The sequence below is a fragment of the Anomaloglossus baeobatrachus genome, chromosome 5 (assembly GCF_048569485.1).
Source record: "Anomaloglossus baeobatrachus isolate aAnoBae1 chromosome 5, aAnoBae1.hap1, whole genome shotgun sequence".
In the NCBI taxonomy this organism is placed as follows: Eukaryota; Metazoa; Chordata; class Amphibia; order Anura; family Aromobatidae; genus Anomaloglossus; species Anomaloglossus baeobatrachus.
The window spans coordinates 542155047-542181592 of NC_134357.1; the positions used below are offsets into that span (position 1 = coordinate 542155047).

Genomic DNA, 26546 nt, shown 5'->3' on the forward strand with positions numbered 1-26546 from the left:
GGAGTGAGGGGTGATGTATGGGGAGAGAGTGAGAGGTGATGTATACAGACAGTATAGGGAGTGAGGGTGAGGGGGAATGTATACAGACATAGTATGTGGAGCAATTGAGGGAATGTACATGGACATAGTATGTGGAGCAAACTTGAAAGAAATTTTGAGGACACAGAATAAAGAGCGACATGGTATGGGGAGTGAGGGGAAAAAGTATATGGACACACAGGAACTAGTGATGAGACAGTAAGGAATGAGAAAAATGTAAGAGGGCACAGAATAGAGACTGGGTAGAAGCGGATGTGGCGGTATGGAGAGGGAGTAGCTTGTGGGTACAGTATGAGGCCATAGCGAGGAGGGGTGTGTGATGAGAGAGCACAGTATAAAGCCTGGGCAGTATAGGGGGACACAGTATACAGGACAGTGTGAAGAATGGGCTCTGTATGGAAAGGAGAGGGCAGTGTGGAGGGCATGTACCATAAGAGGGACCGTGTGTGGGTCATATTTTGTACAGAGAACACAGTGGGAGGCCATTATTTATTCTGGGGCACAGTGTAGGGAAGATATTTTTAAATAGAAGTGTTCTAATCATTCTGCTATTTTTAGGGGCATCGTGCCGGGATGTGCTGCGGAAGACTGGAGAAGATGAAAATCTGCAGAGACGAAATGTAAAAATCATTATGGCATCATGACAAAATGAAGAATAGAAAGAAACAACTCAGAGACATCATCTATAAGGTACCTGAATCTAAATGTTTATTTGTGATACTATGTCCCATCATTACTCCTTGGTCCCACTTGTGCATTGTTTCTGATGTGAGCGCAATGGGACTCCCACTAATCAGCTGTCCTTGGTGCAGGTGGCCGGAAATGTTTATTTCTGGATCTACTCCATCCTCTGATTGTGTCCGCGGCCGGGTACTGCACATTCACCTCATTGATTTTAATAGGAGGCTAATGCCACTATCAGAAAACGGAGCAGATCAAGAACTGAGCACTTACGGCCACCTGCCACTACCGGTATGGCACCTAGAACAGGTGATTGGCTGGGGTGCCAGGTGCCGGACGCCGACCAATCAGACATTAATTACCTATTCTAAGGAAATGCCATCAATATTAAAGTAGTAGACAATCTCTTTATTAAAGTCTCATGCCATCTGACAATTTAAGGCAGGGGTGGGGAACCTCCGGCCCGCGGGCCGTATGCGGCCCGCGACGACTTTTTCTGCGGCCCCCGGGCTGATTCCCAGGAACTGTAGTGCTGGGGCGGCAGCCGCATCTTACTGGCTGCTGGCCCTTTAAAACCCCACACAGCGCGTTCAATGCTGAACGCTGCATTTCCTATACCTGAAAGACTACATCCCCACGCTGGCACTGCCTACGTGAGGATGTACTTTGTAGGTGGGGTCGGCGTGAGGGGTGCTAAAATCAAAAGGAGAGGATTGACTGCCAATCATCCCCCAGGTCTTACTGTGCCGGCAGCGCTCTGTGCCCAGCGGCGGTGGCTCCCTGTGCCCAGCGGCGGCTCCCTGTGCCCGGCGGTTGCGGCGGCGGCTCCCTGTGCCCGGCGGCGACGGCTCCCTGTGCCCGGTTGCAGCTCCCTGTGCCCGGCGGTTGCGGCGGCATTCCCTGTGCCCGGCGGTTGCGGCGGCGGCTCCCTGTGCCCGGCGGTTGCGGCGGCGGCTCCCTGTGCCCGGTTGCAGCTCCCTGTGCCCGGCGGTTGCGGTGGCAGCTCCCTGTGCCCGGCGGTTGCGGCGGCGGCTCCCTGTGCCCGGCGGTTGCGGCGGCGGCTCCCTGTGCCCGGTTGCAGCTCCCTGTGCCCGGCGGTTGCGGTGGCAGCTCCCTGTGCCCGGCGGTTGCGGCGGCGGCTCCCTGTGACCGACGGTGGCTCCCTGTGCCCGGTGGCTCCATGCCCGGCGGCTACCTGTGCCCAACGGCTGCTCCTCTCTGTGCCTGGTGGCTCCCTGAGCCCGGCGGTTGCGGCGGCGGCTCCCTGTTCCCGGCGGTTGCAGCGGCGGCTCCCTGTGACCGACGGTGGCTCCCCGTGCCCGGTGGCTCCATGCCCGGCAGCTACCTCTGCCCGGCGGCTGCTCCTCTCTGTGCCCGGTGGCTCCGTGAGCCCGGCGGTTGCGGCGGCGGCTCCCTGTTCCCGGCGGTTGCGGCGGCGGCTCCCTGTGCCCGGCGGCGGCTCCCTGTGCCCGGCGGCTACCTGTGCCCGGCGGCGGCTGCTCCTCTCTGTGCCCGGCGGCTCCCTGTGCCCAGCGGTTGCGGCGGCGGCTCCGTGCCCGGCGGCTCCCTGTGCCCAGCAGCGAAGGCGGCTGCTCCTCTCTGTGCCCGGCGGCAGAGCCCTCCGTGCCCGCAACCACCTCCAGCGCTCTGTGATCCCAGCCTCCCCCAGTTCTCTAACTACCTCCAAGCTCATCCGAGTCTGCCTGTGCCCCCAGCGCTCTGTACCTCCAGTGCTCTGTGCCCCTCTTTCTCCCCAGTGTTCTGTGCCCCCCCAGTCTCCCAAGTGATCTGTGCCCCCCCCAGTGTTCTGTGCCTCCCTCCAGTCTCCCCAGTGATCTGTGCCCCCCAGTCTCCCCAGTGATCTGTGCCCCCCCAGTTTTCTGTGCCCCCCCAGTTTCCTCAGTGATCTGTGCCCCCCCAGTGTTCTGTACCTCCCCCAGTCTCCCCAGTGATCTGTGCCCCCCAGTCTCCCCAGTGATCTGTGCCCCCCCAGTTTCTGTGCCCCCCCAGTCTCCCCAGTGATCTGTGCCCCCCAATGTGTTCTGTGCCTCCCCCCAGTCTCCCCAGTGACCTGTGCCCCCCCAGTGTTCTGTGCCCCCCCCAGTCTCCCTAGTGATCTATGCACCCCTAGTGATCTGTGCCCCCATCTCCCCAGTGATCTGTGCCCCCCTAGTTTCCCCATTGATCTGTGCCCCCCCCCTCAGTCTACTCAGTGATCTCTGTGCCCCGAGCCTCTCCCAGTTCTGTCTGTGCCTTCAGCCTCTCCCATTCTTCTCTGTGCCGTGTCCCCAGCGTCCCCCTGATTTGTCTGTGCCTCCAGCCTCTCCCATCATTCTCTGTTCCCCCAGGGCTCTCTGTGTCCCTCTGGCATCCCCCAGGGCTGTTTGCCCCCGGCTATTTATATAACCCCAGCAATGTTTGTGCCCCCCATCTATGTCTGTGTAACCCAGTGATGTGTATATACCCCCAGTGAAGTCTGTGCCGCCCAGTGATGTATGTACCCTCAGTGACGTCTATGCTCTGCTGCTTCCCTAGTGATGTATATTCCTCCCAGCCCTCCCGAGCAATGTTTATGCCCCCCCAGCTGTGTTTGTGCTCCCCATCAATGATGTATGTATCCCCCAGTGATGTATGTACCCCCAATGATGTCTATGCCCCCAGCCTCCCCAGTGATCTATATTCCTCCCAACCCTCCCCTGTGATGTATATACAGCAGTCCCAGCCAACTCAAACCTGGAAAAGCAGTTGTGAAAAGCAAAAAGATCAATATCGTCTAATATTACAGCTTGTTAAAAAATATACTCTTAAATATATTTTTCTTCAAATACGTAAAAGCGCATGAAAGAAAGGACTTCAAAAATGTAAAAAATAAATGTATTTTATCTATTTAAAAATGGTTGCCAGGGTTCAGTTACAGAAAGGAAAAATAATAAACTTCATTAGCTTACGAAAAAGAGTTCATTTAGTCCATATTGATCAATAGAAAATCTTCATCCATCTCTCCTTGGATTCTGAATGGCAAAGCAGGGGTTGATATCCCCTAGGCTGGACAGCATGTGTTCATCTTGCAGCCTCGGAGCCTTCTGGGACAGCTGACAACGTGCAGGAGCGACAATAGCCCCCTCCATCGTGTGTTATATGACAACTGTTCAATCCATATAGGGAAATCACTGCTGGATGCATGTCACATGGTGTAATCTCTAGAAGCTTCCAAAAGGATATAGATATACATCCTTCCATATCAGCACTTATGTAAATTCAATATGGATATTTTAATATTTATTCCTTATAAGAACTTTATTAATAAACTATGCCCTCCAACATAAACAGAACTGTGAACATATATGTCCTACTATAAAATATTTGATAACTAGATGTATTAATTTTAGTGTTTTTAACAATTCCTCCTTGAATCGGGTGAATTTAACCCCGAAAATTAATTAATACATCATTAAAATAACAAATCTTCTTTCCTTATTTGGCGATAATGGATTAATATCAATAATAATGATGAATAATAATTAATCTGCATTATTCATGTTGTAAGTTCAATAATATAATAATGTGGATTCATGTTATGATAGGCCGTGACTGATCAATCATATAAAAATATATAACTATACTTCGCTAGACCTAAAAAGAAATGCAAAAAAACAAATCCGGTCACCATATGATGTCCTCTGAGTTGATGTCTTCTTATCTCCGATGTAATCTGGCATAAACACAGTCTCTTAGAAATAAATCCTTTGATAAAAATGAATGGTTACCAATTTAAACAGTCCCGTATTGTGTTTATCATCGTTAGATCAAGTCCATAAAATTTATTCTTTATTACAAAGTCCATAGCCAATGTTGATAAACCACAGTTCATGAGTGTAGAAGAATAGCAAAAGTCTTTGATGTCTGTGCAGTGTAATTTACATTAGTCACCTTTATCCTCTGCGCTGCCTGTTGTCAAATCCTGGAACAGATGTTAAGACGTTCTTGGTCAGCACGACAGGGGTTAACTTTAACACGTCATTGCTCTTCTTAGTAACTGTAGTGAGGTCTTAATGCACAGACCATGTGTCATTGTCCATCCTTGAACCATAGGATCACTGTGTTTCTGAGGTGCAAACGCGGTAAGTGTATTTTGTATGTTTCACAGTCTCATTTGAGACGTTACCTTTTGGACCTTTTTGCAGAATCCCTTTTAACTTTAGGAAAATTATAAAGTCTTTTTTATCCTCTGTAATCTTGATTGAAGACTTCATTCCCTAATCTAGATACCAAATATGGCAATAACTATCACTAATAAATGTCACAGCGTATCATAACTCCAATACTATAATACCATGTCATTATTATTATCGTAGAAGTATTAATATAATTGATACTTAGAATGATAAAATACTGCATAATGGTATAGACAATAGTATTCTCATGTAATGACCTTTTTTATCATTGGTGTATTACCCTTCCAAACCCATAGGTGGCAATGTGTTGGATGTAGAATGGAACCAGAATGCTACCTCAATTTAAATTTTATAAAACCAGTATTTATTGAAATTCATTAAAATTCAAAACATTCCACCTGTGACAACATATAGCACACAAAAACATAATCCCAGGACCATGGGACAGCTCAAAAATATCCGCCCAAAGGAACAAAACATTTATTCCATAATTTGTCTCAATAACAGTAATCCTGCGAAGGTATAAGATCTAAATGACCCTCACTCTCTCTTTCCTCTACCTGCCAATGGAGATGCAACATAAAGTCACAATACACCCTAAAGGTGATGAGGTGCCCCCATTCCTCGGCGGCTTTCCCTTCTAGGATATCCCTGGTCTCCCTCGTGTTCAAAAGAAGTCTACAGGTTATAGCCTCAGTTATCAGGAAAGATAGGGAAAAATAAACTTATCTGAGAGATACTCGAGTCAAAAATTAGTCCCTCAGCAGTCCTTTTATCGTAGTATAGTGGCGTCCGGGCTTTCCATGGTCCTCAACCCAATAACATAGATTCACACAGTCTCAATGCGTTTCTCCCCATACAATTGGTTAGGGTTCATCAGGAGACAATGAAAAATAACTGGCCCAATCGCCTAATAGCTGTTAAGGGGGCTACTCATTCAGCAGCACACACCTCTCCATGTGGATATATGTAATGGACGCCATGTGTTGAATGTAACCAAAACATAATATAAAATATGAAATAATATAATGTGTACCTATAACATGTATCATATTATAAATATGAAGGGCAACAATGTAGCTTATTTAGTTAGATCATTTGTAAAATTATAAACCAAAGCAAATAACCTTTTAGAAAAGACTGGATGATTCCATCAAAACACAATAATACCCATTATAAATTATTATTGATTAAAAATATAATATAAATATTATTTGTAAATATAGGAAGGTAAACCTAGATGTACCTCGATCTTCCATCTTTATTACTCTAATTTAATTTGTTTGATTTGTCTATTATTTATTAAATAACCAATTATATAAGAAAATGTGTAACTATAAGTAATATTTCATCCTTATTGTGTTAACATACTAATATAAAAATAATGTATAACTAGGAAGTATTCTTTTATTCCAAAAAATGGAACTTTCCCTTTTAATATGATTCATATTTAATAAAGTAATATTCTTATATTAGATATTACTTAACTAAATATTGAAGTGTTTTCTCGATTGAGATATTTAAAATTTGAAAGAAAAAAATGAAAATTGTAGAATTAAAATTTCGATTAAAAATGTGAATATTAAATAATAATAATTAATATAAAAAATAGGAATAAAAGGAAAAATGAAAATCGGAATAAAAATAAAAATTGAAATAAAAATAAGGCCTTCTATGTATATAACACCTATGTCTTTAATAATACATAACCTTAATGTTACCAGTATCTTATAGGATTTCCATACCTATCATATCAGTAACCTATAAAAATAATTAAGTCATGTAACCTTGCAAATAATACTCTTCTCTTAGTATATAAATGCATTATGATATACTTCAAATATATATTTTTTTTCAATTCTTCCTTTGTACTTGAAATATTAATTATTAAAGTATCCTGTAAACACATATATTTATCAAATATAAATGTGTGATTAAAACCCAACCTTTCCCTTTCAACATCATGAAATGTGATGTTATAAAAATTAATATGTCAAGATTAAATTAAATTAAAATTTATGTTGTATATCTTCAAGACCATATTATACATATCACTTCCAGATTTGAAAAGAAAAATGATTACCAATCTGTGTATCAGTAAAAGTAACTAACACAAAAGATCCTAACATCTCTATATTAAAGAAATATGTCTAAGAATAGGATATATTCGGTATAAATTCCTCCATTTATACTTATGTACTATAACTTATTTATTCTAATAGTATACATACATATATTATAACCTCAAAGTTAAAACAAAAATTCCCTTTTTTTTTTTTCTGGATCCAAGTACTTGACATCAGCAGCTGCTCAGACAATCAATCATTCATAGACACATCTATGCACACAAGACTGTCATGGTTCTTGAACATATATCCACATAGAAACTGACAGACACATATCCCTTTTTTTCCCAATTATTCTATGCGTATTTCAAAAATTATGTTACTAATTTGAAGTACTTCTTGAAAAATTCAAATTCCAATGTATTACATACTGTAACATTTGACCATAGAACAAACATTTATTATTAGCTTTAGTAATTCAAAAGTCACATGCTTTGGTTACGTGCAAAGAACACCATTCCAAAACAGCAAGCAGTTTTACTACACTCCAAAGCTCAGATTACATTTCTAATAACTCTAAAGAAGATATATATTCATAAAAGAAACGTTAAAGTAATAGTTCTCTGGCAATTGGTACCTGAGAAAATAATAATTATTATTAATCATGCTTTCGCGATTAAACTTACACAATAAGATAAATGTTACCTGATTGAGGACAAGAACAAATGTATAAATAAAAAGTTAATACTTCATTAATCTGCTCTACTGATAAATTCTGAGGGAAATAAAAGAATACAATTATTATCATATTTATGATAAAAATGAAACACTTAGAATCTGTTACTTTCTCTTATTATTTCATTTTAAATATTATTATTCATATACAGAGATCAAATTATTAATTTATAACATTAAACTAACATTTTACTAAATGAAAATATGACCTTAATTTACTATCACTACCTTTTAATATATATATATATATATATATATATATATATATATGCATAGATTCACTGTATATCAATAATCATATTTATCAAACAATAAAATTAATTTACCCAGAAATCCACTTTATTTAGCTGAAGACCAAACCTAAATTTTTCTTCAAAGATTCGATTTATTAGATTCATTTTAAACTTATAGGAATCTGTGAACTTATTTTGTAGCTCAAGTTTTGTTCTTAAATGAGAAAGAATGTCTCCCAGCTGTCGCTGGCTATCAAATTCTAACCCGGGGAGAGAATTTGCACAAGACACCTGTTTCTGTCTTTCAAAGCTTTTGCTCATCATTTGTCTGGGACCATCAATATCTGATCCTGTGACCAATCCCTTCACTGGAGACAAGGGAAACAAAGTTTTTTCCTGTGGAAAAAGATTTTTAGATGATAATAATTGGGATGGATTGTATGGTTTGTAACACGTATGCATTTTCCTGCGAATTTCATATATCCTGTCACAGAAATATCTGGATCTGGGAGACACTGTTGGTTTTTCACAGAAACTCTCCCTTTTTCGTGTTGGTTTTTCAGAATTAATTAATTTCTGTTTTGATTGACTTTGGTGATTTCTAACAAAATCGATAAATGTCGTACATTCGAATAGGGACTTTTTATTTAATGCCACCGCACAAGCTGCATTATCAAGGAAATTAAATTTCTTGATGAATAAATGTATCATTCCATCCAATCTGACATTTGGAATGACCGCCCTATACAAACGTTCAAAACCGGACATAAATGAGAACGTACTCTCATTCTGTTCAATTTGTAATTCCTTTAACATCTCATAATTTGGATCAGATTCATTCCTTGCACAGAAGATGAGATTTTTCAGCCTTATGATATCGTTATCATTTGAACAATCAAATGTCTCACTGTCAGAAGACTTTTTTAATGCCAATTGTCTAAAGAAATGCTGAGGTATCCACATACGGAATAACTGATTCGTCTCACTATTGGTTAAATTTAACTTCTCAACGGAACTTTCAAATATCTCTGAATTTCTGCAAACATGTATTTTAGGATTATATGCGGGAATTAATTTGCATATGTCCAATAGACTCTTTCTAAGTTTAATTCCTAACTTAGTCTGTTCTATTTTTTTAAACTGATCGTCGCCATTTTCTCTCTGCACGTGTCCTTCTCTGACAACTTTCTGCACGTGTCCCACTCTGGCTCCTCCCCCTTCTGGCTTCACTACGTCATTTCCTGCTTCTTTCTCAGTATGCTGAAAGTCACCTTGATTAGGTAGCACATGTCGGCCGCCATTATCAAGATTCTGATTTGCAAAATTACAGTCTAAATCTGACATTTCATTTGCAACATTACAGTCAGAATTCACAATATCACTGACTGACATTCCAGGTTCTAAGCAGTCTTTGGATTTCTCTATCACTGACTCTCCTGACAATTCAGGTTGTCTATTTCCACCATTTTTACATTTTTCTACAATTAACTTGTGAAAATCATAGACTAAATGACAGACATTTCTGATTTTCTGTTTCTCTCTATTAAAAGACCTCGCACATTCTATACGTGAATTCTCAAGTTCACACTCCCCATAAAAGCGTAACCAAATCTCTTCCACATTAGAAATATCTGAATAAGTGAACTGAATTTTACTTTGCTTAACATATGAAGAGATAAAATCCATTTTCTTACCTGAAATGATCAGATGATCTGATGGATGATCCTCTTATACTTGATTCACCTTGCTCAGCACGTCCAATACTTCTTATGGACTGACTTATTCTTTCTTGCTCAAAAATACGTCAAAAGTTAACTTCTGTGGCTTTATAAAGTCTTTAAAGTTCATTTAAAAAAAAAAAAAACATTCATGCAACTTGACTTATACGTATTTCCTAGGTTCTGCGTGATTTTATAAATTGTCGATTCCCTATCACTTTGCAGGAGGCATATGTCTCTCTGTCCCCCCTTATGCAAAGTGAAGGAAGAAGCACAAAAATGAACAAAAAAACACGAATGACTGAGCTCGCCAAATGTTAAAAAATATACTCTTAAATATATTTTTCTTCAAATACGTAAAAGCGCATGAAAGAAAGGACTTCAAAAATGTAAAAAATAAATGTATTTTATCTATTTAAAAATGGTTGCCAGGGTTCAGTTACAGAAAGGAAAAATAATAAACTTCATTAGCTTACGAAAAAGAGTTCATTTAGTCCATATTGATCAATAGAAAATCTTCATCCATCTCTCCTTGGATTCTGAATGGCAAAGCAGGGGTTGATATCCCCTACGCTGGACAGCATGTGTTCATCTTGCAGCCTCGGAGCCTTCTGGGACAGCTGACAACGTGCAGGAGCGACAATAGCCCCCTCCATCGTGTGTTATATGACAACTGTTCAATCCATATAGGGAAATCACTGCTGGACGCATGTCACATGGTGTAATCTCTAGAAGCTTCCAAAAGGATATATATATACATCCTTCCATATCAGCACTTATGTAAATTCAATATGGATATTTTAATATTTATTCCTTATAAGAACTTTATTAATAAACTATGCCCTCCAACATAAACAGAACTGTGAACATATATGTCCTACTATAAAATATTTGATAACTAGATGTATTAATTTTAGTGTTTTTAACACAGCTGCACCAAAGAGTAGAAGCTCCAGCCGCCACAGTGAGTTAATTGTTTGACCAAATATATTAGGGAAATTTTCAAGTTGATAATTTTGTGCGGCCCCCGAAGGTTGGTAAAAATTTCAAAATGGCCCCCCGCAGAAAAAAGGTTCCCCACCCCTGATTTAAGGGTTACTATGTTTTTATTTATGTTGTTAGGAGCATTAAAGGGGTTGTTCAAGTTTGTAATGAGTCTGTAGTCACTCTATGTTTCACTTTATGTGACTGCAGACCTCTGAATTCTCACAGTGCGCACACTGTCCGCTGTCAGGATTCTCTGGTGCCGGTGGTGAGAGTGGGAAGTTACGAAGTTGCAAGTATGCGACTTACATAGATGTGGTCATGCATGGCTTCGCTCAATGAAAATGAATTAACTGAGGCTGGACACGTCAAATCAGAATATGTGCAGAAGTGTACAAATCTCATACTTGTGCTCACATAATCGTCCACTCTTGTCAGTGGCACCGCAGAATCCTAAAAGTGTGCAGAGCATGCGTTTTAAGAATTCAGAAACCTGAAGTCATGAATAGAGTCACTGCAGACTTTCATCTTAAACCTGGACAACCCCTTTAATTATAAAATTAAGCGGTGTAGTATCCTCACTTCCAAAAGCATGTAATATAGTCACTGTCACAATTCAGCTCTGCTTGCAGGTTCCAGCTGTCATCACATGGCCACTCCACTCATATGGGATTTTCATACTTGTATGTGACAATTAGGTTTTCTTCCTACTTTTCTCATTGAACATTGAGAGAATTATTAAAATCACCTCATCGTCACGTGACTGTAAGTGTGCAAATCACATATGCTAAAAGCTGTAAATTCTTATCTACCATTCAAGACCATTTCCTCTCTCAGATGGTAGGTGAACCGACCAGGGGAGATAATTTGCTAGATCTGGTCCTGTCAAATAGACCGGATACCATTTCAGATCTACAGGTCCGGGAGCACTTGGGCACCAGCGATCACAATATGGTAAGCTTCAACATAATATTCAATAGAACATTTCAAAGGGGGAATGCTAAAACCTGGAATTTTAGGAAAGCTGATTTCAACAAATTAAGGGAAGAGCTTAAATGTGTAGATTGGGACAAAGTCATGGTAACTGGGGATACCGAACATAAATGGGGTAGGTTTAAGGATATACTACTAGAGTCCTGTAAAAAACGTATACCCTCTGGTAATAAAATGTCCAGGAATAAAAAGAAACCACTATGGATAAATAAGACTGTACAAAGTATAATAAAACAAAAACAAAGGGCATTTAAAATCTTAAAGGCTGAGAATACAGAAATAGCATTGCAGGAGTATAAAGATATCAATAGGAAATGTAAAAAAGAAATCAAACAAGCAAAATTAGCTACTGAAACAAAAATCGCCAATGACATTAAAATAAATCCCAAAATCTTTTATAAATACATTAATGCCAAAAGGAAAACAAAGGATAGTATCGGCCCCTTAAAATATAATAACAAGTTAGTTATAGAGGACAAACAAAAGACTGAGATATTAAATAGGCATTTCTCATCTGTATTCACCAAGGAACTGACTGTACCAGGGATCATTCAACAAGTGAAAAATCAAAGTCCACCACCCGATATAATTAATTTAACACAAGATGAAGTACGCCTACGTCTGAGTAAATTAAACATTGACAAATCCCCAGGGCCAGATGGCATTCATCCACGAATATTGAGGGAATCGAGCTCCGTAATTGACAGACCGCTGTATCTCATCTTTTTAGACTCACTTGTAACAGGGTTGGTGCCTCAGGATTGGAGGATTGCTGATGTGGTACCGATATTTAAGAAAGGTAAGAGGGTAGATCCAGGCAACTACCGTCCAGTAAGCCTGACATCAGTAGTATGCAAAGTTTTTGAGGGCATTTTAAGGGATGACATGCAAAAATATATTGCAGAAAATAATATGATAACTGATAAACAGCATGGATTCATGAAAGATAAGTCGTGTCTAACCAACCTGTTGGGGTTCTATGAGGGGGTAAGTTCAAACCTGGATATTGGTAATGCAGCTGATGTGATTTATTTGGACTTTGCAAAGGCATTTGATACTGTACCACATAATAGCCTTATACTAAAGCTCCAGAAGCAAGGACTAGGGGACACAATATGCAACTGGGTAAGGAATTGGCTAAAAGATAGGAAACAAAGAGTAGTCATAAATGGTACATTCTCTAAATGGGCTATAGTCAGCAGTGGGGTGCCGCAGGGATCTGTGCTTGGACCGATTCTTTTTACTCTCTTTATTAATGACCTTGTGGATGGGATTGATAGTACAGTGTCAGTCTTTGCCGATGACACCAAACTATGTAGGATATTAAAAACTGACCTGGATAGTACAATATTACAAAAAGATCTGGATAAGATGTCAGAATGGGCAGATACTTGGCAAATGAGATTTAATGTTGATAAATGTAAAGTAATGCACCTAGGACGGAGTAATCCTATAGCTGCGTATACATTAAATGGAAGTAAACTCGGGACTACAGAACAGGAGAAGGACTTGGGTATTCTCATTACAAATAAGCTGAGCAGCAGCACTCAATGTCAAGCAGCAGCTGCTAAAGCAAACAAGATTTTAGGGTATATAAAAAGAGAGATTAGATCCCGTGATCCCAACGTATTGTTACCCCTCTATAAATCACTTGTAAGGCCACATCTGGAATACGGGATCCAGTTTTGGGCTCCACATTTTAAAAAGGACATTCAGAAGTTAGAGTCAGTTCAAAGGCGGGCAACTAGACTATTACAAGGAATGGAAGGCCTCCCATATGATGACAGGTTGAAAAAGTTAGATATGTTTAGCTTAGAAAAAAGACGTCTCAGAGGAGATCTCATTTATATGTATAAATACATGTGTGGTCAATATAAAGGACTGGCACATGACTTATTTCTTCCAAAGACAGTACTAAGGACCAGGGGGCACTCACTGCGAGTGGAAGAAAAGCGATTCCGACACCTAAATAGGAAAGGGTTCTTTACAGTTAGAGCGGTCAGACTGTGGAATACACTACCACAAGAGGTAGTAATGGCAGATACTATAACAGCTTTTAAAAAAGGGCTGGATGATTTCCTCAGTACACAAAACATTGTTGGTTATAAATGACTTAGTGACTAAATGTAGAACTTGTGGAGGAAGGTTGAACTAGATGGACCTAGGTCTTTTTTCAACCTAAGTAACTATGTAACTATATATGAATGATTGGTTACATGACGACCACTTAAACTGCTTGTTGGGGTGGGGCGCCAAACTGAAATCTTGCCCCGGGTGCTGGAAAGCCTAGATACACCTCTGCTTAAGTTCACACAAAACAGAACATAGACACTGAGGACAACGAATCTGATTTATCAACAGAATTTTTACAATACATCAGTCATCCAGTCTACACTCCACAATCGCTGGTATTAACACTCCTGCTGTAACTGGATTAAAGCCGCATTCAGCACCCCTTTCCCGCAGAGGGTACCTTATCAATTTACAGGAGAGATTTAATACTCTCAGAGTACTACCTTACCATGAAGGATTCCTCTGTTATGGGCAATCACATGTCCCTGATCCTGATAAGGACCAATTTTTCCTTCACCACATGTGAAGGAACATACCTAATGGGATCCCTTATCAATCAGAGACTGATTGATCTTTGAGTGAACAATAAGGGACTACCTTATTGTTCACTCAAAGATCAATCAGTCCCACATTCAATGATCCTCATAGTTTACAATCATATCATTCCAGACATAGCAGTCATATACACAACGGAGACAACATATAACAGTCCTTTGATTCCTGAAATATACAGGTAAAAATGCAGAGGTGCCTATCTTGATACGTTGGGCAAGGTTGGTTACTTGTCACTTAATTCAATTTTCATTCAACCGTCATTCAACAGTTATACATCTAAAGACACAATGAAAAATATATGATAAATTATCTTATAACTCTATTATTTCAATCATACACACAAAATATAAATACTGGCAGAGGTTTGATAAGAATGGTTGTGTAGGACCACTACATACCTGTCTCGGACCACTAGAAAACACTGAATCGTTTCGTAACACAAAGGGTTACTCACCGCAGTTTTTGTTCAGTGGTTCCAGGGAAGGTCCTTGTAGTTGGGTCACAGAAAGGTCCAGTAACCATCCCGGGTTTCGGCACCATGTTTTGTAGTGGAAACCCCTTTCCTGGGAGAGCTAATTTAGAGTGAGATGCAAAGGGATCTCCAGATCTGCCAATGTGGATCCAAACAATAGTGATGCATCGGAGACAAGAACACACATCCAGTTTCTGTTAGTGTATCAGCCTTGTCTAATTTTAGTTAAGTCACACATATTTATTACAACCACTAAAGAATGGGATGGCTCAATCCTTATCCAAGAGCATATAGGTTTAACAACACAAAGTCCATGACCCATAGGCTCTACTGGAGAAGGTTTGAATAAGGATTAAGATAGTCTGAGAACCAACTATAAAATGTAGCAACTATAAAATTTACAAATACAAACAATACGCTGTGTAAGAGCTTTTCTGAATAACACTTTGAACTCATATGCAAAACACAAAACTATCAAAGATATATATATATATATATATATATATATATATATATATATATAAATTGTCTAAATGATAATCAATTTAAGACATAAAATATTCACCATAACACAGTGAATGGTGATTCTACAAAGAATTGACTCAGGGGCTGAATACAAATACAGGACACAGGTTTCACATGTATATTTTCAGAATAATTAGAAACACAGGAATCATTTCCTTTACACGTCACAGATACTTGTTACTTTATGTTTGTCATGGTTCGCCTCCCTGTCCACATGGCTAGGGGGCGGAGCCTTCTCTCGAGCCTCACTTCCAGACCCTGGATGCCTTAAAAGCTGGCATTTCCAGTGAACCAGTGTCGGCTATAAGCTTAGCACTGCTTTGCCTGTGATTGCTGACACCTGACACCCGCCAGTCAGCAGCCTCCAAACTACTCTCCCTTGCTTCATCTTTTGGTCTGTCTCAGTGGTCCACCTCTGCCACCCATAAAGATGGACACACATTAGACCTTATCTTCACCCGTCTCTGCTCTCTATCTAACCTCACTACCTCCCCTCTCCCTTTATCTGACCACCATCTATTGACCTCTGCTCTGTCCTCCTCACCTGCCCCTCCTGCCCAGCAGGTATCACACCCTCGCAGAAACCTCGCACACGTCAACATACACACCCTTTCTGACTCTATCCTACCACTGTCCTCCATATCTTCAGTGCACGACACAAACAGTGCCACCACTTTCTACAACGCCACTCTCACATCAGCTATTGATTCAGTTGCTCCTCTTGTGCATGGCAGAGTGAGACAAATCAATAGACAACCCTGGCACAACAGCCTCACTAAAAAGCTTCGGCAAGTGTCTAGGGCCGCAGAGCGGCGCTGGAAGAAAACGCACTCCCAGGAAGACTTCACCACATTCAAAAATGCAATTCACACATTTCGCTTGGCCCTTACCTCGGCTAAACAGGAATACTTCAGAAACCTCATATCCTCTTTAACACACAACCCCAAACAGTTATTCAATACTTTCAACTCCCTCCTTCGCCCACCACTTCCCCCTCCAACCTCCCTCATTTCCGCGGAAGAATTTGCCACATATTTCAAAGAAAAGATCGACCAAACCAGACAAGTCTTTTCTGCTCAACCACCACAACCCCTTCATATAACAGACCACTGCTCCTCCCCCATAAACGTCCTCTCTACTATCACCGAAGAAGAGCTTGCACATCTTCTCTCAAAAGCGCACCTCACCACCTGCGCACGTGATCCCATCCCAACCCACCTCCTCCCCAACTTCACCACTATCCTAATTCCAGCCTTAACCCATCTCTTCAACCTATCTTTAACGACTGGTACCTTCCCTTCTGCCTTTAAACATGCAACAGTCACACCCATCCTAAAGAAACCTTCCCTCGACCCAACCTCTGCTGCCAGCTATCGCCCCATATCGCTACTCCCATTCGCCTCAAAACTCCTGGAACAGCATGTCCATGCTGAACTTTCCTCCCACCTCTCCTCTAACTCTCACTTTGACAACCTACAGTCTGGCTTCCGTCCACATCATTCCACTGAAACTGCCCTGACAAAAATCACAAATGACTTACTGCCAAAGCTAACAACCACTTCTCTATACTCCTACTTCTAGACCTATCCTCAGCTTTTGACACTGTTGACCACTCCCTCCTACTACAGATCCTCTCTTCCCTTGGTGTCAGAGACCTCACCCTCTCTTGGATCTCTTCATACCTCTCCAACCGCACTTTTAGTGTCTCCCACTCCCACACAACCTCTTCATCCCGTCCTCTCTCTGTTGGTGTCCCTCAAGGCTCTGTCCTGGGACCATTACTTTTTTCTATCTATACATTTGGCCTGGGACAACTCATAAAGTCCCATGGCTTCCAGTACCACTTATATGCCGATGACACTCAGATCTACCTCTCTGGTCCAGATGTCATATCTCTGCTGTCCAGAATACCAGAGTGCCTATCTGCTACAGTTAGGTCCAGAAATATTTGGACAGTGACACAATTTTCGCGAGTTGGGCTCTGCATGCCACCACATTGGATTTGAAATGAAATCTCTACAACAGAATTCAAGTGCAGATTGTAACGTTTAATTTGAAAGTTTGAACAAAAATATCTGATAGAAATTGTAGGAATTGTACACATTTCTTTACAAACACTCCACATTTTAGGAGGTCAAAAGTAATTGGACAAATAAACCAAACCCAAACAAAATATTTTTATTTTTTCAATATTTTGTTGCGAATCCTTTGGAGGCAATCACTGCCTTAAGTCTGGAACCCATGGACATCACCAAACACTGGGTTTCCTCCTTCTTAATGCTTTGCCAGGCCTTTACAGCCGCAGTCTTCAGGTCTTGCTTGTTTGTGGGTCTTTCCGTCTTAAGTCTGGATTTGAGCAAGTGAAATGCATGCTCAATTGGGTTAAGATCTGGTGATTGACTTGGCCATTGCAGAATGTTCCACTTTTTTGCACTCATGAACTCCTGGGTAGCTTTGGCTGTATGCTTGGGGTCATTGTCCATCTGTACTATGAAGCGCCGTCCGATCAACTTTGCAGCATTTGGCTGAATCTGGGCTGAAAGTATATCCCGGTACACTTCAGAATTCATCCGGCTACTCTTGTCTGCTGTTATGTCATCAATAAACACAAGTGACCCAGTGCCATTGAAAGCCATGCATGCCCATGCCATCACGTTGCCTCCACCATGTTTTGCAGAGGATGTGGTGTGCCTTGGATCATGTGCCGTTCCCTTTCTTCTCCAAACTTTTTTCTTCCCATCATTCTGGTACAGGTTGATCTTTGTCTCATCTGTCCATAGAATACTTTTCCAGAACTGAGCTGGCTTCATGAGGTGTTTTTCAGCAAATTTAACTCTGGCCTGTCTATTTTTGGAATTGATGAAGGATTTGCATCTAGATGTGAACCCTTTGTATTTACTTTCATGGAGTCTTCTCTTTACTGTTGACTTAGAGACAGATACACCTACTTCACTGAGAGTGTTCTGGACTTCAGTTGATGTTGTGAACGGGTTCTTCTTCACCAAAGAAAGTATGCGGCGATCATCCACCACTGTTGTCATCCGTGGACGCCCAGGCCTTTTTGAGTTCCCAAGCTCACCAGTCAATTCCTTTTTTCTCAGAATGTACCCGACTGTTGATTTTGCTACTCCAAGCATGTCTGCTATCTCTCTGATGGATTTTTTCTTTTTTTTCAGCCTCAGGATGTTCTGCTTCACCTCAATTGAGAGTTCCTTAGACCGCATGTTGTCTGGTCACAGCAACAGCTTCCAAATGCAAAATCACACACCTGTAATCAACCCCAGACCTTTTAACTACTTCATTGATTACAGGTTAACGAGGGAGACGCCTTCAGAGTTAATTGCAGCCCTTAGAGTCCCTTGTCCAATTACTTTTGGTCCCTTGAAAAAGAGGAGGCTATGCATTACAGAGCTATGATTCCTAAACCCTTTCTCCGATTTGGATGTGAAAACTCTCATATTCCAGCTGGGAGTGTGCACTTTCAGCCCATATTATATATATAATTGTATTTCTGAACATGTTTTTGTAAACAGCTAAAATAACAAAACTTGTGTCACTGTCCAAATATTTCTGGACCTAACTGTATATCTTCCTTTTTCTCCTCTCGCTTCCTAAAGCTCAATGTGGCCAAAACTGAGCTGATCATCTTTCCTCCATCTCACCTACACTCTCTACCTGATCTATCTATTACAAAAAATAACATCACGCTCTCCCCAGCACCCAAAGTTCGGTGCCTCGGAGTGACCTTTGACTCTGCCTTGTCCTTCATACCACACATTCAATCCCTCACCACCTCCTGTCGTCTTCAACTCAAAAATATTTCCAGAATCCGTCCCTTCATCAATTCTCAATCTACAAAAATGCTAGTGCATGCTCTCATAATCTCCCGCCTCGACTACTGCAACATCCTCCTATGTGGTCTCCCTGCTAACACGCTCGCCCCTCTTCAGTCCATCCTTAATGCTGCTGCCCGACTGATCCACCTCTCGCCTCACTACCACCCCGCTTCTCCTCTCTGCATGTCCCTTCACTGGCTCCCAATCTTCCATCGTATCCAATTCAAACTACTAATACTGACTTACAAAGCCAGCCACAAATTGTCTCCTCCATATATCTCTGAACTAATATCTCGCTACACTCCAAAACGTAATCTCCGGTCCTCCCAAGATCTCCTTCTCTCCTCCTCTCTCATTCGCTCCTCATGCAATCGCCTCCAAGACTTCTCCCGAACATCCCCAGTCTTCTGGAACTCTCTGCCTCAACACGTCAGACTATCTACTACACTTGCAAACTTCAAACGGAACCTAAAGACTCATCTGTTCAGAAATGCCTATAACCTTCAATGACCTCACTGCTTCACCACTGTGCGGAGCTGCCGCCCCACCACCGTGCGGAGCTGCCGCCCCACTACCGTGCGGAGCTGCCGCCCCACCACCGTGCGGAGCTGCCGCCCCATCTACACCCCACCTACTGTCTCCTCCCCATAATCCTATAGAATGTAAGCCCGCAAGGGCAGGGCCCTCTTCCCTCTGTACTAGTCTGTCTATTGTAACTTGTATATGTATTTTGTATGTAACCCCCTTCTCATGTACAGCACCATGGAACTAATGGTGCTCTATAAATAAATAAATAATAATAATAATAAAATTGCTGGTCCTGTGAGTGATATCCTGATCTGTCTGTTCCTGTGCCCCCGTGCCCTTGTCTGTGTTCCATCCCCTGGTCGTCCCTCCTGTCCTCTGTCCCCTCTCCTATTTCCCAACTCAGTTGCTTCCTCGGTACTGACCTTGGCCTGACTTTGACTCCGCTTTTGCTCGTCCCTCCGGTCCTGCTTCTGCCCGTACGGTGTTTGACCCAGCCTGTGTGACTATTCCTTGCATGCTCTGCAGCTCTGCTTCTCAGCTGTGCTTTGAGGTAATGCATGAGAACGCTGTGAATTCACTTCCTGGTTCTCATTGCTCTGTGTAGTGTATTATGCTACAGAGCTCTGGCTCCCCCTGGTGTCAGCATTACAGTGTTGGTCTCATATAAAATCCCAAAAACATCCATTTAGGTTTGTGGGAGAAACGAGAAAAATTTGGAAATTGTCACAGGAAATGAATACTTTTTCAAGGCATCGGACAAATCGTACCCATATGGCTCCACTCCCACACACGACCCCGCTCCACATACGTTACATACACATGGCTCCGCCCAGTACATGTCGTATAAGCATTGCTCCACTTCATACACGCATATCCATACGGTTCTGCTCCACATATGTCTTACACACGCACGGCTCTGCTTTATACATGCCGTATACATGTGGTTCTGCTCCACATACGTCTTACACACACACGGCGCCTCTTTATACATGCCATATACATGTGGTTCTGCTCCACATATGTCTTACACACACACGACGCCTCTTTATACATGCCATATACATGTGGTTCTGCTCCACATACGTCTTACACACACACGGCGCCTCTTTATACATGCCATATACATGTGGTTCTGCTCCACATACGTCTTACACACACACGACGCCTCTTTGTACATGCCATATACATGTGGTTCTGCTCGACATACGTCATACACACACACGGCTCTGCACCGGACACCTCGTACACACATGACTCCATTCCACATACGTTACATACACATGGCTCCGCCCAGTACACGTCGTACAAGCATGGCTCCGCTTCATACACGCATATCTGTGCCGCCCCTGCAGCAGTCAAACTGCTCGGATCTGGGGTTGCTGTGACTCGAGGGTCTCTGGACCTGGGGGCTTGCGGCCACTTCGAAGTGTAAAAGGGGGGAATATTTACAAGGGAGAGTTCGTGACGCCACCCGTGGTTCACGGTAAGAGTAGTACCGCCGCTGCCGATGGGAGTACCCGGGGGAGATGGAGCAGGGCAGCCAGGTGATGTTTCGTCCACAGGTAGGGGAGACCCCGGAACTCTAGAGAATAGGTATAGGATGTGGTGAGGGCTGTGTGGGCCGGCAGGACACAGAGAGAGCAGTGTACTTACTCAGACTGTGTGGATATTGGTACAACCATTAAGCAGACTCTGACACAGGAGTAAACTAAGTCTCTGTGTGCCGCTGCCACTCGGGGAGCTCGTCCGGGAATCAGTCCCCACTGGTATTGTTAGTGGTCTGGAGCCTGCCTCCATGCACAAACGTAGAAGTTCCTAAGTTTCCCTTCCGCCTGAAGCTGTCAGGGTCCCGCTCCCTATATTTAAATAGGGGAGCTGTGCTCTCGATGGCTGACACTTGGGATTTCTGTAGGCCGCATAAGCTGGAAAGCCCTATCTAGGGTTCTGTACCCCGCCGTGCTTGGTACCGGTTCGGTTACTGGACTTTCCGGTGCCGACCGTTCTCCAAAACTAAGTCTTGGCACCCTTCTCCAATACCCTGCGACCGGGTCTTCGACTCCTCTGGTCGCAGACCACTGTCTGCGACCTAACCAAAGTCTCCCAGGGAGCTACAACTCCCTCAGCTCCTCACTCTCTGAGGGCTACTACTAAACTGGCTATGTCCCTCCCACCAGTCTGTCTGACCCCTAGGCGGGTGGCCCTTTTCCAGCTAGACCACCCACTGGTATACCTGACAGGGTGTGGTGTGAGGTGTGGCTAGGATTTGAGTGCTGATGGGAAACAATACCAAAGGTTAGGATCCCAGAACCATGGAGGGTGAGTTCTGCACCAGAAGAGAAACGAGTGCAGTTCCCTGTGACACCCTGATAAGGTCAGAGGCGTCACATATCCATACAGTTCGGCTCCACATACGTCTTACACAGACACGGCTCCGCACCGTACACCTCATACACACTCAACTCTGCTCCATCCACACTGTAAACCCCTCCTGACCCCACACATAACCCTCCCCTCATCCAGCACCATGACACCCAGCACAGCAGAGTCCTGCATACACTGAGGAGCTGATCATGTGACCCCTGACTCCTCCCCTCCATGTGACATCATCACAGGTCCTGTAAGCACAAAGCAGCCATCTAATCTATCTAGTGTGCGGCTCTGCAGGAGGAGGTATGTGGAGATTCCCCATTACTGGGGCAGGGGGCATTAACCATTTGAGCTCTGAGACTTTCTTGGGGTTTTTCTCTCGCTGATTTCTATGAATCGTGAGGTTTTTGTTCCTTTTCCTCTGATAGATACAGACGAGCCAACTATGAGAGGCAGGAAGTGAGGAAACCCGTCTGCCCTCAGTCCTCGGCCCCTTTCCCGCCCTCGGTCCTCGGCCCCTTTCCTGCCCTCAGTCCTCGGCCCCTTTCCTTCCCTCAATCCTCGGCCCCTTTCCTGCCCTCGGTCCCCGGCCTCTTTCCTGCCCCTCGGTCCTCGGCCCCTTTCCTGCCCCTCGGTCCTCGGCCCCTTTCCTGCCCCTCGGTCCTCGGCCCCTTTCCTGCCCCTCGGTCCTCGGCCCCTTTCCTGCCCTTCGGTCCTCGGCCCCTTTCCTGCCCCTCGGTCCTCGGCCCCTTTCCTGCCCCTCGGTCCTCGGCCCCTTTCCTGCCCCTCGGTCCTCGGCCCCTTTCCTGCCCTCTGTCCTCGGCCCCTTTCCTTCCCTCGATCCTCAGCCCCTTTCCTGCCCTCGGTCCTCTGCCCCTTTCCTGCCCTCAGTCCCCGGCCCCTTTCCTACCCTCGGTCCCCGGCCCCTTTCCTACCCTCAGTCCCCGGCCCCTTTCTGCCCTCAGTCCTCAGCCCCTTTCCTGCCCTCTGTCCTCGGCCCCTTTCCTGCCCTCTGTCCTCGGCCCCTTTCCTGCCCTCGCTCCTCGGCCCCTTTCCTGCCCTCGCTCCTCGGCCCCGTTCCTGCCCTCGCTCCTCGGCCCCTTACCTGCCCTCGCTCCTCGGCCCCTTTCCTGCCCTCGCTCCTCGGCCCCTTTCTGCCCTCGCTCCTCGGCCTCTTTCTGCCCTCGGTCCTCGGTTTCTTTCCTGCCCTCACAGAGTATAATGTTTCCAAAGCAGGTCAGCAGACTTTAGGATTAGATACACGGCTTAGCAGACTGTACCCCACATGGTAGGATTATATATGCAGCTCAGCAGTCTGTACCACACAGAGTAAAATTAGATACACAGTGTACCCCCCCAGAGCCTGTTTGCACATTAACACTGACCCTCAATAGAGCCGTGTCCTAGTCTTACGCTGGTCAGAGAAAAATGGAGGCACCGCCCTTGATCTGGCAGTTATACATGCCAGGTCACGTGATGCCCCGATCAATAATTATGCCAGTCCTCGCCATGGCTGTGATGGCTGAGGAAGTGACCACAGCCTAAAAGCACATTGATTGACTGCGCTAAAAAGTAAAGACACATTACGCAGACATGCACACATATAATACGCAGACAGTACATACATGAATTGCACACATACACATGAAGATATGTACACATACACATGAAGATATGTACACATACAGTACACAGACATGCACACACGCGAAATGCTTTACTAACATAGGAAACTATTAGCAATTGTAACTTTTATTCACTTCTAGTGTAAAAATGATTGCTTTATGGATGACCATACAGGTGAAAAGTCATCTACTTTTACGGCTGAAAATCATATGTTTTTTTATGTTCTCATGTAAACTTTAGTTTCCACTACTTTTTCACCCCCTTGCTATATTATAGCTGTACTAAACAATACTTTTTGTAATATACATTGGAGATCCAAATTAGAGAACAATGTATGATCACTTGTTTTTTTTCAGAAATAATGTAATCTACATTGATGAACATTTAAAGGTTTTTGTAAGGGGTACACCATGCCACTAGAACAGTGTTTTACAAAGCATTCAAAGTTTATCAGCATAAAACCTTTATTTTGCCCAAACGTGATGATCATAATTGGAGAACAACAATGACTGTAGCACAGAGAAAGATTCTAACTAAATTTTCTGAAGGTAACAACAGTCACCAATCAGTAGGACATGTACAGGCCTTTCTTTGAATGACTTCAGTACATCTGCGGCCACAGGACATCACTAGTCTCTCACACTGCTCTGGTAAGATTTTGGTCCACTCTTCTTTGAGTCTCTTCTACAGTTCTTTGACTGTTGTGGGTTTCTTGGCCATAACTTTGTCACCAAGGATTTTACAGAGGTTTTCTACTGGGTTTAGATCAGGTTATAGATCTGTTGGTGTAAGGTGTAATTTTGTGTAGACTTGAGTCAGGCTTGGTGTTAGGCTGGGGACACGGGCATTAATGCAAGTCAATCACATGACACTCAGCTCCCGCTCTGCTGGAGTGTAAGCCGAGTGTCATGCGATTGTCATACCAGTGTGCTGCGATCACAGCACAGCTGCTGAGAGGGGGGAAGTGGGCACTGCGGAGGAGAGGGAGTACGTAATCTCCTTATCTCCTCCATTGTCAGCTGATGCGATTCTCGCACTGCACTCGCATTACACTGGTGTAATGTGAGTGCAATGCAATGTTTCTCTCGCACCCATAGACTTGTATGGGTGCAAGAGAAAACAAATCGGATTCCACCCGGAGCATGCTGTCTTTATTTTCTTGGTCCGATTAGGGCTGAGAAAAAAATCACGGGCCCATAGAGTAACATGGTTGCGGGTGGAATATATATATTTTTTTTATTGCATTCCACTCGCACCGTTTTTCTTGCCATGTGTGCTCAGCCTTATATCTGTTATGTTTCCTTTGATTAGCTAGTCATCCTCTGGTGTGATAACCAGTTGTTAATTTCATAAATAAGCTAAGTTCCCACAATCCCTCTTACCTGCCCTTGTAGTCAGCCCTATACATGTGCATGTGTGTGGTGTGCATGCACGTGTATCCTCTTAAGCAAAGTGGCCTTGTTGCTAAGAGGCACACTGTTATTTCAATGGCAGTAAGTCAGGGCAGGAGTTAGATACCTTACTCTTTGAAACCCTCTTTTTTTAACTATGACCTTTATTTCTATGTCCATCTTTGTATGTGCATTTGTCATCCACTTTCACCGCCCCGTCCCCCCTCCATCCCCCCTCATCCACATCAGCCTTTCTCTCCTTCCCTCTCCTATGTACAGCTCCCATGTTCTTTTCACCTTCCTGAATAATCTCAGTCCATCATGCTCCAGGGTTTTGCATCGTAAGCCATGTCACAACTCCAAAAACTATCTGCTGTTTCTCCTGTTACTGCTGCTTCTTTCAGGCGAGATTTCCCCTAATCCTGGTCCACCCTTTGCCAACTTTACCCCTCCCCCACCTCTTATAGAAACCTTTCTAACCTTATCAACATTAGTTATACATGTTAACCTTAGAACGCGCAACCATAGAAATCTACCATAGAAAACTAGTAACTTAGCAGGCCTGCGAGGCCCCAGGTATGCGTTGTAGGGTTAATCTCCCTCTTTTTAAGGCCCAGTCACACACAACGACTTACCAGCGATCCCAAAAACGATGCGATCTGATAGGGATCGCTGGGAAGTCGCTGGGAAGTCACTGGTGAGATGTCACACAGTCAGACCTTACCAACGATGCAGGAACGAAACAGGTTGCAATAGCGACCTGTATAACGATCTCAGCAGTCACTGTGACCCTGTTACACAGTGTCAAACACAGCGATGTGTCCTGCCCAGCAGGACATCGCCTTTGAAGAAAATGGCCTGGACCATTCGGCAACGACTAGAGATCTCACAGCAGGGGCCTGATCGCTGGTAGATGTCACACATAACGAGATCGCTAACGGGATCGCTACTGCGTCACAGAAACCGTGACTCAGCAGCGATCTCGCTAGCGATCTCGTTATGTGTGACGGTACCTTAATTGTGCACTCTGGAATCCACAGTCTGTATGTGTTGGAATTTATTTAGTGCAACAACTCCATTCCTGTCTGAGTGTTTAGTTGCTAGGTTTGTGTGCTGTGAATTAGTGATGTGTCAGTCGCGAACGATGCGACACAAAGATCCGGCTCCCTGCTGTGAAAAACAGGAGCCGGATCACCAGTGTGAGCCACTGAAATCACTAAACGGCTCTTTTCGCCGTCAAACCACCGCCCACCCGCAGCTAAACTCCGCCTACTCAGCAATCTAATTGGCCGCTTGTAAGTGGGTGGGGTTTAACCGTGGGTGGGCGGCGTTACTATAATCTTAAATATGTGTTCACCTGGGGTGAACACATATTTAATAAGGAGCCGAGAACGAGATGAAAGATCCTGCTCTTTTTGGTGAACGGAACCATAGGAACCGGATCACCAAAAAGAGCCGGACTGCCCATCACTACTGTGATACTGTGACTAAAAAGATAGAACAAGAAAAAGGGGAGGTCACAGGAAGAGCATGTGACTGTATTCTGTAT

At 43.5% G+C, this 26546-nt stretch overlaps 1 protein-coding gene across 1 annotated transcript in view; it reads left to right on the forward strand.

Moving 5' to 3' along the window:
• Positions 1 to 22232: 22232 nt before the first annotated feature.
• LOC142312217 (uncharacterized) overlaps positions 22233 to 26546 on the forward strand; it is a 231609-nt gene continuing 227295 nt past the window's right edge. The window contains exon 1 of the mRNA XM_075351124.1: positions 22233 to 22283. The gene's annotated coding sequence lies outside the window, so the exon portion shown is untranslated. The remainder of the gene's footprint in view (positions 22284 to 26546) is intronic.